We start from the raw sequence: 12,500 nt of genomic DNA on the forward strand, positions 1-12,500 counted from the left end.
CTTGGACACTCACTGGGCAACAACCATAGACAGTTTAGTCCATTGTAGCTAAGCGATTGTAAAATTATATGTGACTTCCGAAGTTTCGTTAAACACGAGTCTTATTGTTTTTTAGTTTTTTTTTTCAACAACGAACAAAGCAACAAGATTTAACTGACTTAATATTGCAGAAATTCACTCTAATCACCATTAAATGGATGAGAGAAACGACTTCAGCTTACTGTGACAATAATATTAGACAAAATCGTTCACTCTAGGTTTCTGAAGTCATTATGCAACAAAGCTGTTGTTTAACGTATCAATCAGGTTGATTAAATTAAAGTATTGCCTCCCCGGCGGGAAATTGAACCCCGGTCTCCCGCGTGACAGGCGGGGATACTCACCACTATACTACCGAGGATCCAATGATTGGTTCAAGTCATGATATCTGTTCCCTATATTTCAGAGGTTTTTTAGCAATTTCAACAACACACCAAATATCAAGCAACTGTCTGGTACACTAGCACCAACTTGGACACTCACTGGGCAACAACCATAGACAGTTTAGTCCATTATAGCTAAGCGATTGTAAAATTATATGTGACTTCCGAAGTTTCGTTAAACACGAGTCTTATTGTTTTTTAGTTTTTTTTTCAACAACGAACAAAGCAACAAGATTTACCTGACTTATTATTGCAGAAATTCACTCTAATCACCATTAAATGGATGAGAGAAACGACTTCAGCTTACTGTGACAATAATATTAGACAAAATCGTTCACTCTAGGTTTCTGAAGTCATTATGCAACAAAGCTGTTGTTTAACGTATCAATCAGGTTGATTAAATTAAAATATTGCCTCCCCGGCGTGGAATTGAACCCCGGTCTCCCGCGTGACAGGCGGGGATACTCACCACTATACTACCGAGGATCCAATGATTGGTTCAAGTCATGAAATCTGTTCACTATATTTCAGAGGTTTTTTAGCAATTTCAACAACACACCAAATATCAAGCAACTGTCTGGTACACTAGCACCAACTTGGACACTCACTGGGCAACAACCATAGACAGTTTAGTCCATTGTAGCTAAGCGATTGTAAAATTATATGTGACTTCCTAAGGTTCGTTAAACCCGAGTCTTATTGTTTTTTAGAATTATTTTCAACAACGAACAAAGCAACAAGATTTAACTGACTTATTATTGCAGCAATTCACTCTTATCACCATTAAATGGATGAGAGAAACGACTTCAGCTTACTGTGACAATAATATTAGACAAAATCGTTCACTCTAGGTTTCTGAGATCATTATGCAACAAAGCTGTTGTTTAACGTATCAATCAGTTTGATTAAATTAAAACATTGCCTCCCCGGCGGGGAATTGAACCCTGTCTCCCGCGTGACAGGCGGGGATACTCACCACTATACTACCGAGGATCCAATGATTGGTTCAAGTCATGAAATCTGTTCCCTATATTTCAGAGGTTTTTTAGCAATTTCAACAACACACCAAATATCAAGCAACTGTCGGGTACACTGGCACCAACTTGGACACTCACTGGGCAACAACCATAGACAGTTTAGTCCATTATAGCTAAGCGATTGTAAAATTATATGTGACTTCCGAAGTTTCGTTAAACACGAGTCTTATTGTTTTTTAGTTTTTTTTTCAACAACGAACAAAGCAACAAGATTTACCTGACTTATTATTGCAGAAATTCACTCTAATCACCATTAAATGGATGAGAGAAACGACTTCAGCTTACTGTGACAATAATATTAGACAAAATCGTTCACTCTAGGTTTCTGAAGTCATTATGCAACAAAGCTGTTGTTTAACGTATCAATCAGGTTGATTAAATTAAAATATTGCCTCCCCGGCGTGGAATTGAACCCCGGTCTCCCGCGTGACAGGCGGGGATACTCACCACTATACTACCGAGGATCCAATGATTGGTTCAAGTCATGAAATCTGTTCACTATATTTCAGAGATTTTTTAGCAATTTCAACAACACACCAAATATCAAGCAACTGTCTGGTACACTAGCACCAACTTGGACACTCACTGGGCAACAACCATAGACAGTTTAGTCCATTGTAGCTAAGCGATTGTAAAATTATATGTGACTTCCGAAGGTTCGTTAAACCCGAGTCTTATTGTTTTTTAGAATTATTTTCAACAACGAACAAAGCAACAAGATTTAACTGACTTATTATTGCAGCAATTCACTCTAATCACCATTAAATGGATGAGAGAAACGACTTCAGCTTACTGTGACAATAATATTAGACAAAATCGTTCACTCTAGGTTTCTGAGATCATTATGCAACAAAGCTGTTGTTTAACGTATCAATCAGTTTGATTAAATTAAAACATTGCCTCCCCGGCGGGGAATTGAACCCTGTCTCCCGCGTGACAGGCGGGGATACTCACCACTATACTATCGAGGATCCAATGATTGGTTCAAGTCATGAAATCTGTTCCCTATATTTCAGAGGTTTTTTAGCAATTTCAACAACACACCAAATATCAAGCAACTGTCTGGTACACTAGCACCAACTTGGACACTCACTGGGCAACAACCATAGACAGTTTAGTCCATTGTAGCTAAGCGATTGTAAAATTATATGTGACTTCCGAAGTTTCGTTAAACACGAGTCTTATTGTTTTTTAGTTTTTTTTTTCAACAACGAACAAAGCAACAAGATTTAACTGACTTAATATTGCAGAAATTCACTCTAATCACCATTAAATGGATGAGAGAAACGACTTCAGCTTACTGTGACAATAATATTAGACAAAATCGTTCACTCTAGGTTTCTGAAGTCATTATGCAACAAAGCTGTTGTTTAACGTATCAATCAGGTTGATTAAATTAAAGTATTGCCTCCCCGGCGGGAAATTGAACCCCGGTCTCCCGCGTGACAGGCGGGGATACTCACCACTATACTACCGAGGATCCAATGATTGGTTCAAGTCATGATATCTGTTCCCTATATTTCAGAGGTTTTTTAGCAATTTCAACAACACACCAAATATCAAGCAACTGTCTGGTACACTAGCACCAACTTGGACACTCACTGGGCAACAACCATAGACAGTTTAGTCCATTGTAGCTAAGCGATTGTAAAATTATATGTGACTTCCGAAGTTTCGTTAAACCCGAGTCTTATTGTTTTTTAGAATTATTTTCAACAAAGAACAAAGCAACACGATTTAACTGACTTATTATTGCAGAAATTCACTCTAATCACCATTAAATGGATCAGAAAAACGACTTCAGCTTACTGTGACAAGAATATTAGACAAAATCGTTCACTCTAGGTTTCTGAAGTCATTATGCAACAAAGCTGTTGTTTAACGTATCAATCAGGTTGATTAAATTAGAATATTGCCCCGGCGGGGAATTGAACCCCGGTCTCCCGCGTGACAGGCGTGGATACTCACCACTATACTACCGAGGATCCAATGATTGGTTCAAGTCATGAAATCTGTTCCCTATATTTCAGTGGTTTTTTAGCAATTTCAACAACACACGAAATATCAAGCAACTGTCGGGTACACTGGCACCAACTTGGACACTCACTGGGCAACAACCATAGACATTTAAGTCCACTGTAGCTAAGCGATTGTAAAATTATATGTGACTTCCGAAGTTTCGTTAAACACGAGTCTTATTGTTTTTTAGTTTTTTTTTTCAACAACGAACAAAGCAACAAGATTTACCTGACTTATTATTATTGCACACTCTAATCACCATTAAATGGATGAGAGAAACGACTTCAGCTTACTGTGACAATAATATTAGACAAAATCGTTCACTCTAGGTTTCTGAAGTCATTATGCAACAAAGCTGTTGTTTAACGTATCAATGAGGTTGATTAAATTAAAACATTGCCTCTCCGGCGGGGAATTGAACCCCGGTCTACCGCGTGACAGGCGGGGACACTCACCACTATACTACCGAGGATCCAATGATTGGTTCAAGTCATGAAATCTGTTCCCTATATTTCAGAGGTATTTTAGCAATTTCAACAACACACCAAATATCAAGCAACTGTCTGGTACACTGGCACCAACTTGGACACTCACTAGGCAACAACCATAGACAGTTTAGTCCATTGTAGCTAAGCGATTGTAAAATTATATGTGACTTCCGAAGGTTCGTTAAACCCGAGTCTTATTGTTTTTTAGAATTATTTTCAACAACGAACAAAGCAACAAGATTTAACTGACTTATTATTGCAGCAATTCACTCTAATCACCATTAAATGGATGAGAGAAACGACTTCAGCTTACTGTGACAATAATATTAGACAAAATCGTTCACTCTAGGTTCTTGAAGTCATTATGCAACAAAGCTGTTGTTTAACGTATCAATCAGGTTGATTAAATTAAAATATTGCCTCCCCGGCGGGGAATTGAACCCCGGTCTCCCGCGTGACAGGCGGGGATACTCACCACTATACTACCGAGGATCCAATGATTGGTTCAAGTCATGAAATCTGTTCCCTATATTTCAGAGGTTTTTTAGCAATTTCAACAACAAACCAAATATCAAGCAACTGTCTGGTACACTAGCACTAACTTGGACACTCACTGGGCAACAACCATAGATAGTTTAGTTCAATGTAGCTAAGCGATTGTAAAATTATATTTGACTTCCGAAGTTTCGTTAAACACGATTCTTATTGTTTTTTATTTTTTTTTCAACAACGAACAAAGCAACAAGATTTACCTGACTTATTATTATTGCACACTCTAATCACCATTAAATGGATGAGAGAAACGACTTCAGCTTACTGTGACAATAATATTAGACAAAATCGTTCACTCTAGGTTTCTGAAGTCATTATGCAACAAAGCTGTTGTTTAACGTATCAATCAGGTTGATTAAATTAAAATATTGACTCCCCGGCGGGGAATTAAACCCCGGTCTCCCGCGTGACAGGCGGGGATACTCACCACTATACTACCGAGGATCCAATAATTGGTTCAAGTCATGAAAACGTTTCCCTATATTTCAGAGGATTTTTAGCAATTTCAACAACACACCAAATATCAAGCAACTTTCGGGTACACTGGCACCAACTTGGACACTCACTGGGCAACAACCATAGACAGTTTAGTCCATTGTAGCTAAGCGATTGTAAAATTATATGTGACTTCCGAAGGTTCGTTAAACCCGAGTCTTATTGTTTTTTAGAATTGTTTTAAACAACGAACAAAGCAACAAGATTTAACTGATTTATTATTATTATTTTATTATTATATTATTATTGCAGCAATTCACTCTAATCACCATTAAATGGATGAGAGAAACGACTTCAGCTTACTGTGATAATAATATTAGACAAAATCGTTCACTCTAGGTTTCTGAAGTCATTATGCAACAAAGCTGTTGTTTAACGTATCAATCAGGTTGATTAAATTAAAATATTGCCTCCCTGGCGGGGAATTGAACCCCGGTCTCCCGCGTGACAGGCGGGGATACTCACCACTATACTACCGAGGATCCAATAATTGGTTCAAGTCATGAAATGTGTTCCCTATATTTCAGAGGTTTTTTAGCAATTTCAACAACACACAAAATATCAAGCAACTTTCGGGTACACTGGCACCAACTTTGACACTCACAGGGCAACAACCATAGACAGTTTAGTCCATTGTAGCTAAGCGATTGTAAAATTATATGTGACTTCCGAAGTTTCGTTAAAAACGAGTCTTATTGCTTTTTAGTTTTTTTTTTCAACAACGAACAAAGCAACAAGATTTACCTGACTTATTATTGCAGAAATTCACTCTAATCACCATTAAATGGATGAGAGAAACGACTTCAGCTTACTGTGACAATAATATTAGACAAAATCGTTCACTCTAGGTTTCTGAAGTCATTATGCAACAAAGCTGTTGTTTAACGTATCAATCAGGTTGATTATATTAAAATATTGCCTCCCCGGCGGGGAATTGAACCCCGGTCTACCGCGTGACAGGCGGGGATACTCACCGCTATACTACCGAGGATCCAATGTTTGGTTCAAGTCATGAAAACGTTTCCCTATATTTCAGAGGTTTTTTAGCAATTTCAACAACACACCAAATATCAAGCAACTTTCGGGTACACTGGCACCAACTTGGACACTCACTGGGCAACAACCATAGACAGTTTAGTCCATTGTAGCTAAGCGATTGTAAAATTATATGTGACTTCCGAAGTTTCGTTAAACACGAGTCTTATTGTTTTTTAGTTTTTTTTCAACAACGAACAAAGCAACAAGATTTAACTGACTTATTATTGCACACTCTAATCACCATTAAATGGATGAGAGAAACGACTTCAGCTTACTGTGACAATAATTTTAGACAAAATCGTTCACTCTAGGTTTCTGAAGTCATTATGCAACAAAGCTGTTGTTTAACGTATCAATCAGGTTGATTAAATTAAAATATTGCCTCCCTGGCGGGGAATTGAACCCCGGTCTCCCGTGTGACAGGCGGGGATACTCACCACTATACTACCGAGGATCCAATGATTGGTTCAAGTCATGAAATATGTTCCCTATATTTCAGAGGTTTTTTAGCAATTTCAACAACACACCAAATATCAAGCAACTTTCGGGTACACTGGCACCAACTTGGACACTCACTGGGCAACAACCATAGACAGTTTAGTCCATTGTAGCTAAGCGATTGTAAAATTATATGTGACTTCCGAAGTTTCGTTAAACACGAGTCTTATTGTTTTTTAGTTTTTTTTTCAACAACGAACAAAGCAACAAGATTTAACTGACTTATTATTATTGCACACTCTAATCACCATTAAATGGATGAGAGAAACGACTTCAGCTTACTGTGACAATAATATTAGACAAAATCGTTCACTCTAGGTTTCTGAAGTCATTATGCAACAAAGCTGTTGTTTAACGTATCAATCAGGTTGATTAAATTAAAATATTGCCTCCCCGGCGGGGAATTGAATCCCGATCTCCCGCATGACAGGCGGGGATACTCACCACTATACTACCGAGGATCCAATGATTGGTTCAAGTCATGAAATCTGTTCCTTATATTTCAGAGGTTTTTTAGTAATTTCAACAACACACAAAATATGAAGCAACTGTCGGGTACACTGGCTCCAACTTGGACACTCACTGGGAAAAAACCATAGACAGTTTAGTCCATTGTAGCTAAGCGATTGTAAAATTATATGTGACTTCCGAAGGTTCGTTAAACACGAGTCTTATTGTTTTTTAGTTTTTTTTTTCAACAACGAACAAAGCAACAAGATTTAACTGACTTATTATTGCACACTCTAATCACCATTCAATGGATGAGAGAAACGACTTCAGCTTACTGTGACAATAATTTTAGACAAAATCGTTCACTCTAGGTTTCTGAAGTCATTATGCAACAAAGCTGTTGTTTAACGTATTAATCAGGTTGATTAAATTAAAATATTGCCTCTCCGGCGGGGAATTGAACCCCGGTCTCCCGCGTGACAGGCGGGGATATTCACCACTATACTACCGAGGATCCAATGATTAGTTCAAGTCATGAAATCTGTTCCCTATATTTCAGAGGTTTTTTAGCAATTTCAACAACACACCAAATATCAAGCAACTTTCGGGTACACTGGCACCAACTTGGACACTCACTGGGAAACAACCATAGACAGTTTAGTCCATTGTAGCTAAGCGATTGTAAAATTATATGTGACTTCCGAAGTTTCGTTAAACACGAGTCTTATTGTTTTTTAGTTTTTTTTTCAACAACGAATAAAGCAACAAGATTTACCTGACTTATTATTGCAGAAATTTACTCTTATCACCATTAAATGGATGAGAGAAACGACTTCAGCTTACTGTGACAATAATATTAGACAAAATCGTTCACTCTAGGTTTCTGAAGTCATTATGCAACAAAGCTGTTGTTTAACGTATCAATCAGGTTGATTAAATTAAAATATTGCCTCCCCGGCGGGGAATTGAACCCCGGTCTCCCGCGTGACAGGCGGGGATACTCACCACTATACTACCGAAGATCCAATGATTGGTTCAAGTCATGAAATCTGTTCCCTATATTTCAGAGGTTTTTTAGCAATTTCAACAACACACCAAATATCAAGCAACTTTCGGGTACACTGGCACCAACTTGGACACTCACTTGGCAACAACCATAGACAGTCTAGTCCATTGTAGCTAAGCGATTGTAAAATTATATGTGACTTCCGAAGTTTCCTTAAACACGAGTCTTATTGTTTTTTAGTTTTTTTTTCAACAACGAACAAAGCAACAAGATTTAACTGACTTATTATTATTGCACACTCTAATCCCCATTAAATGGATGAGAGAAACGACTTCAGCTTACTGTGACAATAATATTAGACAAAATCGTTCACTCTAGGTTTCTGAAGTCATTATGCAACAAAGCTGTTGTTTAACGTATCAATCAGGTTGATTATATTAAAATATTGCCTCTCCGGCGGGGAATTGAACCCCGGTCTCCCGCGTGACAGGCGGGGATACTCACCACTATACTACCGAGGATCCAATGATTGGTTCAAGTCATGAAAACGTTTCCCTATATTTCAGAGGTTTTTTAGCAATTTCAACAACACACCAAATATCAAGCAACTTTCGGGTACACTGGCACCAACTTGGACACTCACTGGGCAACAACCATAGACAGTTTAGTCAATTGTAGCTAAGCGATTGTAAAATTATATGTGACTTCCGAAGTTTCGTTAAACACGAGTCTTATTGTTATTTAGTTTTTTTTTTCAACAACGAACAAAGCAACAAGATTTACCTGACTTATTATTGCAGAAATTAACTCTAATCACCATTAAATGGATGAGAGAAACGACTTCAGCTTACTGTGACAATAATATTAGACAAAATCGTTCACTCTAGGTTTCTGAAGTCATTATGCAACAAAGCTGTTGTTTAACGTATCAATCAGGTTGATTATATTAAAATATTGCCTCCCCGGCGGGGAATTGAACCCCGGTCTCCCGCGTGACAGGCGGGGATACTCACCACTATACTACCGAGGATCCAATGATTGGTTCAAGTCATGAAAACGTTTCCCTATATTTCAGAGGTTTTTTAGCAATTTCAACAACACACCAAATATCAAGCAACTTTCGGGTACACTGGCACCAACTTGGACACTCACTGGGCAACAACCATAGACAGTTTAGTCCATTGTAGCTAAGCGATTGTAAAATTATATTTGACTTCCGAAGTTTCGTTAAACACGAGTCTTATGGTTTCTTAGTTTTTTTTTTCAACAACGAACAAAGCAACAAGATTTACCTGACTTATTATTGCAGAAATTCACTCTAATCACCATTAAATGGATGAGAGAAACGACTTCAGCTTACTGTGACAATAATATTAGACAAAATCGTTCACTCTAGGTTTCTGAAGTCATTATGCAACAAAGCTGTTGTTTAACGTATCAATCAGGTTGATTAAATTAAAATATTGCCTCCCCGGCGGGGAATTGAACCCCGGTCTCCCGCGTGAAAGGCGGGGATACTCACCACTATAATACCGAGGATCCAATAATTGGTTCAAGTCATGAAATCTGTTCCCTATATTTCAGAGGTTTTTTTAGCAATTTCAACAACACACCAAATATCAAGCAACTGTCGGGTACACTGGCACCAACTTGGACACTCACTGGGCAACAACCATAGACAGTTTAGTCCATTGTAGCTCAGCGATTGTAAAATTATATGTGACTTCCGAAGTTTCGTTAAACACGAGTCTTATTGTTATTTAGTTTTTTTTTCAACAACGAACAAAGCAACAAGATTTACCTGACTTATTATTGCAGAAATTAACTCTAATCACCATTAAATGGATGAGAGAAACGACTTCAGCTTACTGTGACAATAATATTAGACAAAATCGTTCACTCTAGGTTTCTGAAGTCATTATGCAACAAAGCTGTTATTTAACGTATCAATCAGGTTGATTATATTAAAATATTGCCTCCCCGGCGGGGAATTGAACCCCGGTCTCCAGCGTGACAGGCGGGGATACTCACCACTATACTACCGAGGATCCAATGATTGGTTCAAGTCATGAAAACGTTTCCCTATATTTCAGAGGTTTTTTAGCAATTTCAACAACACACCAAATATCAAGCAACTTTCGGGTACACTGGCACCAACTTGGACACTCACTGGGCAACAACCATAGACAGTTTAGTCCATTGTAGCTAAGCGATTGTAAAATTATATTTGACTTCCGAAGTTTCGTTAAACACGAGTCTTATGGTTTCTTAGTTTTTTTTTTTCAACAACGAACAAAGCAACAAGATTTACCTGACTTATTATTGCAGAAATTCACTCTAATCACCATTAAATGGATGAGAGAAACGACTTCAGCTTACTGTGACAATAATATTAGACAAAATCGTTCACTCTAGGTTTCTGAAGTCATTATGCAACAAAGCTGTTGTTTAACGTATCAATCAGGTTGATTAAATTAAAATATTGCCTCCCCGGCGGGGAATTGAACCCCGTTATCCCGCGTGACAGGCGGGGATACTCACCACTATACTACCGAGGATCCAATAATTGGTTCAAGTCATGAAATCTGTTCCCTATATTTCAGAGGTTTTTTAGCAATTTCAACAACACACCAAATATCAAGCAACTGTCGGGTACACTGGCACCAACTTGGACACTCACTGGGCAACAACCATAGACAGTTTAGTCCATTGTAGCTCAGCGATTGTAAAATTATAAGTGACTTCCGAAGTTTCGTTAAACACGAGTCATATTGTTATTTAGTTTTTTTTTTCAACAACGAACAAAGCAACAAGATTTAACTGACTTATTATTGCAGCAATTCACTCTAATCACAATTAAATGGATGAGAGAAACGACTTCAGCTTACTGTGACAATAATATTAGACAAAATCGTTAACTCTAGGTTTTTGAAGTCATTATGCAACAAAGCTGTTATTTAACGTATCAATCAGGTTGATTAAATTAAAACATTGCCTCCCCGGCGGGGAATTGAACCGCGGTCTCCCGCGTGACAGGCGGGGATACTCACCACTATACTACCGAGGATCCAATGATTGGTTCAAGTCATGAAAACTGTTCCCTATATTTCAGAGGTTTTTTAGCAATTTCAACAACACACCAAATATCAAGCAACTTTCGGGTACACTGGCACCAACTTGGACACTCACTGGGCAACAACCATAGACAGTTTAGTCCATTGTAGCTAAGCGATTGTAAAATTATATGTGACTTCCGAAGTTTCGTTAAACACGAGTCTTATTGTTTTTTATTTTTTTTTCAACAACGAACAAAGCAACAAGATTTAACTGACTTATTATTGCAGCAATTCACTCTAATTACCATTAAATGGATGAGAGAAACGACTTCAGCTTAATGTGACAATAATTTTAGACAAAATCGTTCACTCTAGGTTTCTGAAGTCATTATGCAACAAAGCTGTTGTTTAACGTATCAATCAGGTTGATTAAATTAAAATATTGCCTCCCCGGCGGGGAATTGAACACCGGTCTTCCGCGTGACAGGCGGGGATACTCACCACTATACTACCGAGGATCCAATGATTGGTTCAAGTCATGAAATCTGTTCCCTATATTTCAGAGGTTTTTTATCAATTTCAACAACACACCAAATATCAAGCAACTTTCGGGTACACTGGCACCAACTTGGACACTCACTGGGCAACAACCATAGACAGTTTAGTCCATTGTAGCTAAGCGATTGTAAAATTATATGTGACTTCCGAAGTTTCGTTAAACACGAGTCTTATTGTTTTTTATTTTTTTTTCAACAACGAACAAAGCAACAAGATTTAACTGACTTATTATTGCAGCAATTCACTCTAATCACCATTAAATGGATGAGAGAAACGACTTCAGCTTACTGTGACAATAATATTAGACAAAATCGTTCACTCTAGGTTTTTGAAGTCATTATGTAGCAAAGTTGTTGTTTAACGTATCAATCAGGTTGATTAAATTAAAACATTGCCCCCCCGGCGGGGAATTGAACACCGGTCTCCCGCGTGACAGGCGGGGATACTCACCACTATACTAGGTTGAGTCACCACTACTGGTTCAAGTCATGAAAACTGTTCCCTATATTTCAGAGGTTTTTTAGCAATTTCAACAACACACCAAATATCAAGCAACTGTCTGGTACACTGGCACCAACTTGGACACTCACTGGGCAACAACCATAGACAGTTTAGTCCATTGTAGCTAAGCGATTGTAAAATTATATGTGACTTCCGAAGTTTCGTTAAACACGAGTCTTATTGTTTTTTAGTTTTTTTTCAACAACGAACAAAGCAACAAGATTTACCTGACTTATTATTGCAGAAATTCACTCTAATCACCATTAAATGGATGAGAGAAACGACTTCAGCTTACTGTGACAATAATATTAGACAAAATCGTTCACTCTAGGTTTCTGAAGTCATTATGCAACAAAGCTGTTGTTTAACGTATCAATCAG

The 12,500-nt window shown here is 37.9% G+C and overlaps 2 non-coding genes across 2 annotated transcripts; both read right to left on the reverse strand.

Annotated features, from left to right (window-relative positions):
• Positions 1-4,386: 4,386 nt before the first annotated feature.
• Trnad-guc lies at positions 4,387-4,458 on the reverse strand. Its single transcript has one exon. It is a non-coding gene; the product is annotated as a tRNA-Asp (tRNA).
• Positions 4,459-8,963: 4,505 nt separating this feature from the next.
• Positions 8,964-9,035, reverse strand: Trnad-guc. Its single transcript has one exon. It is a non-coding gene; the product is annotated as a tRNA-Asp (tRNA).
• Between the last annotated feature and the right edge of the window lie 3,465 nt (positions 9,036-12,500).

This window comes from Daphnia pulicaria, chromosome 4 (assembly GCF_021234035.1).
Source record: "Daphnia pulicaria isolate SC F1-1A chromosome 4, SC_F0-13Bv2, whole genome shotgun sequence".
NCBI classification, from domain to species: Eukaryota; Metazoa; Arthropoda; class Branchiopoda; order Diplostraca; family Daphniidae; genus Daphnia; species Daphnia pulicaria.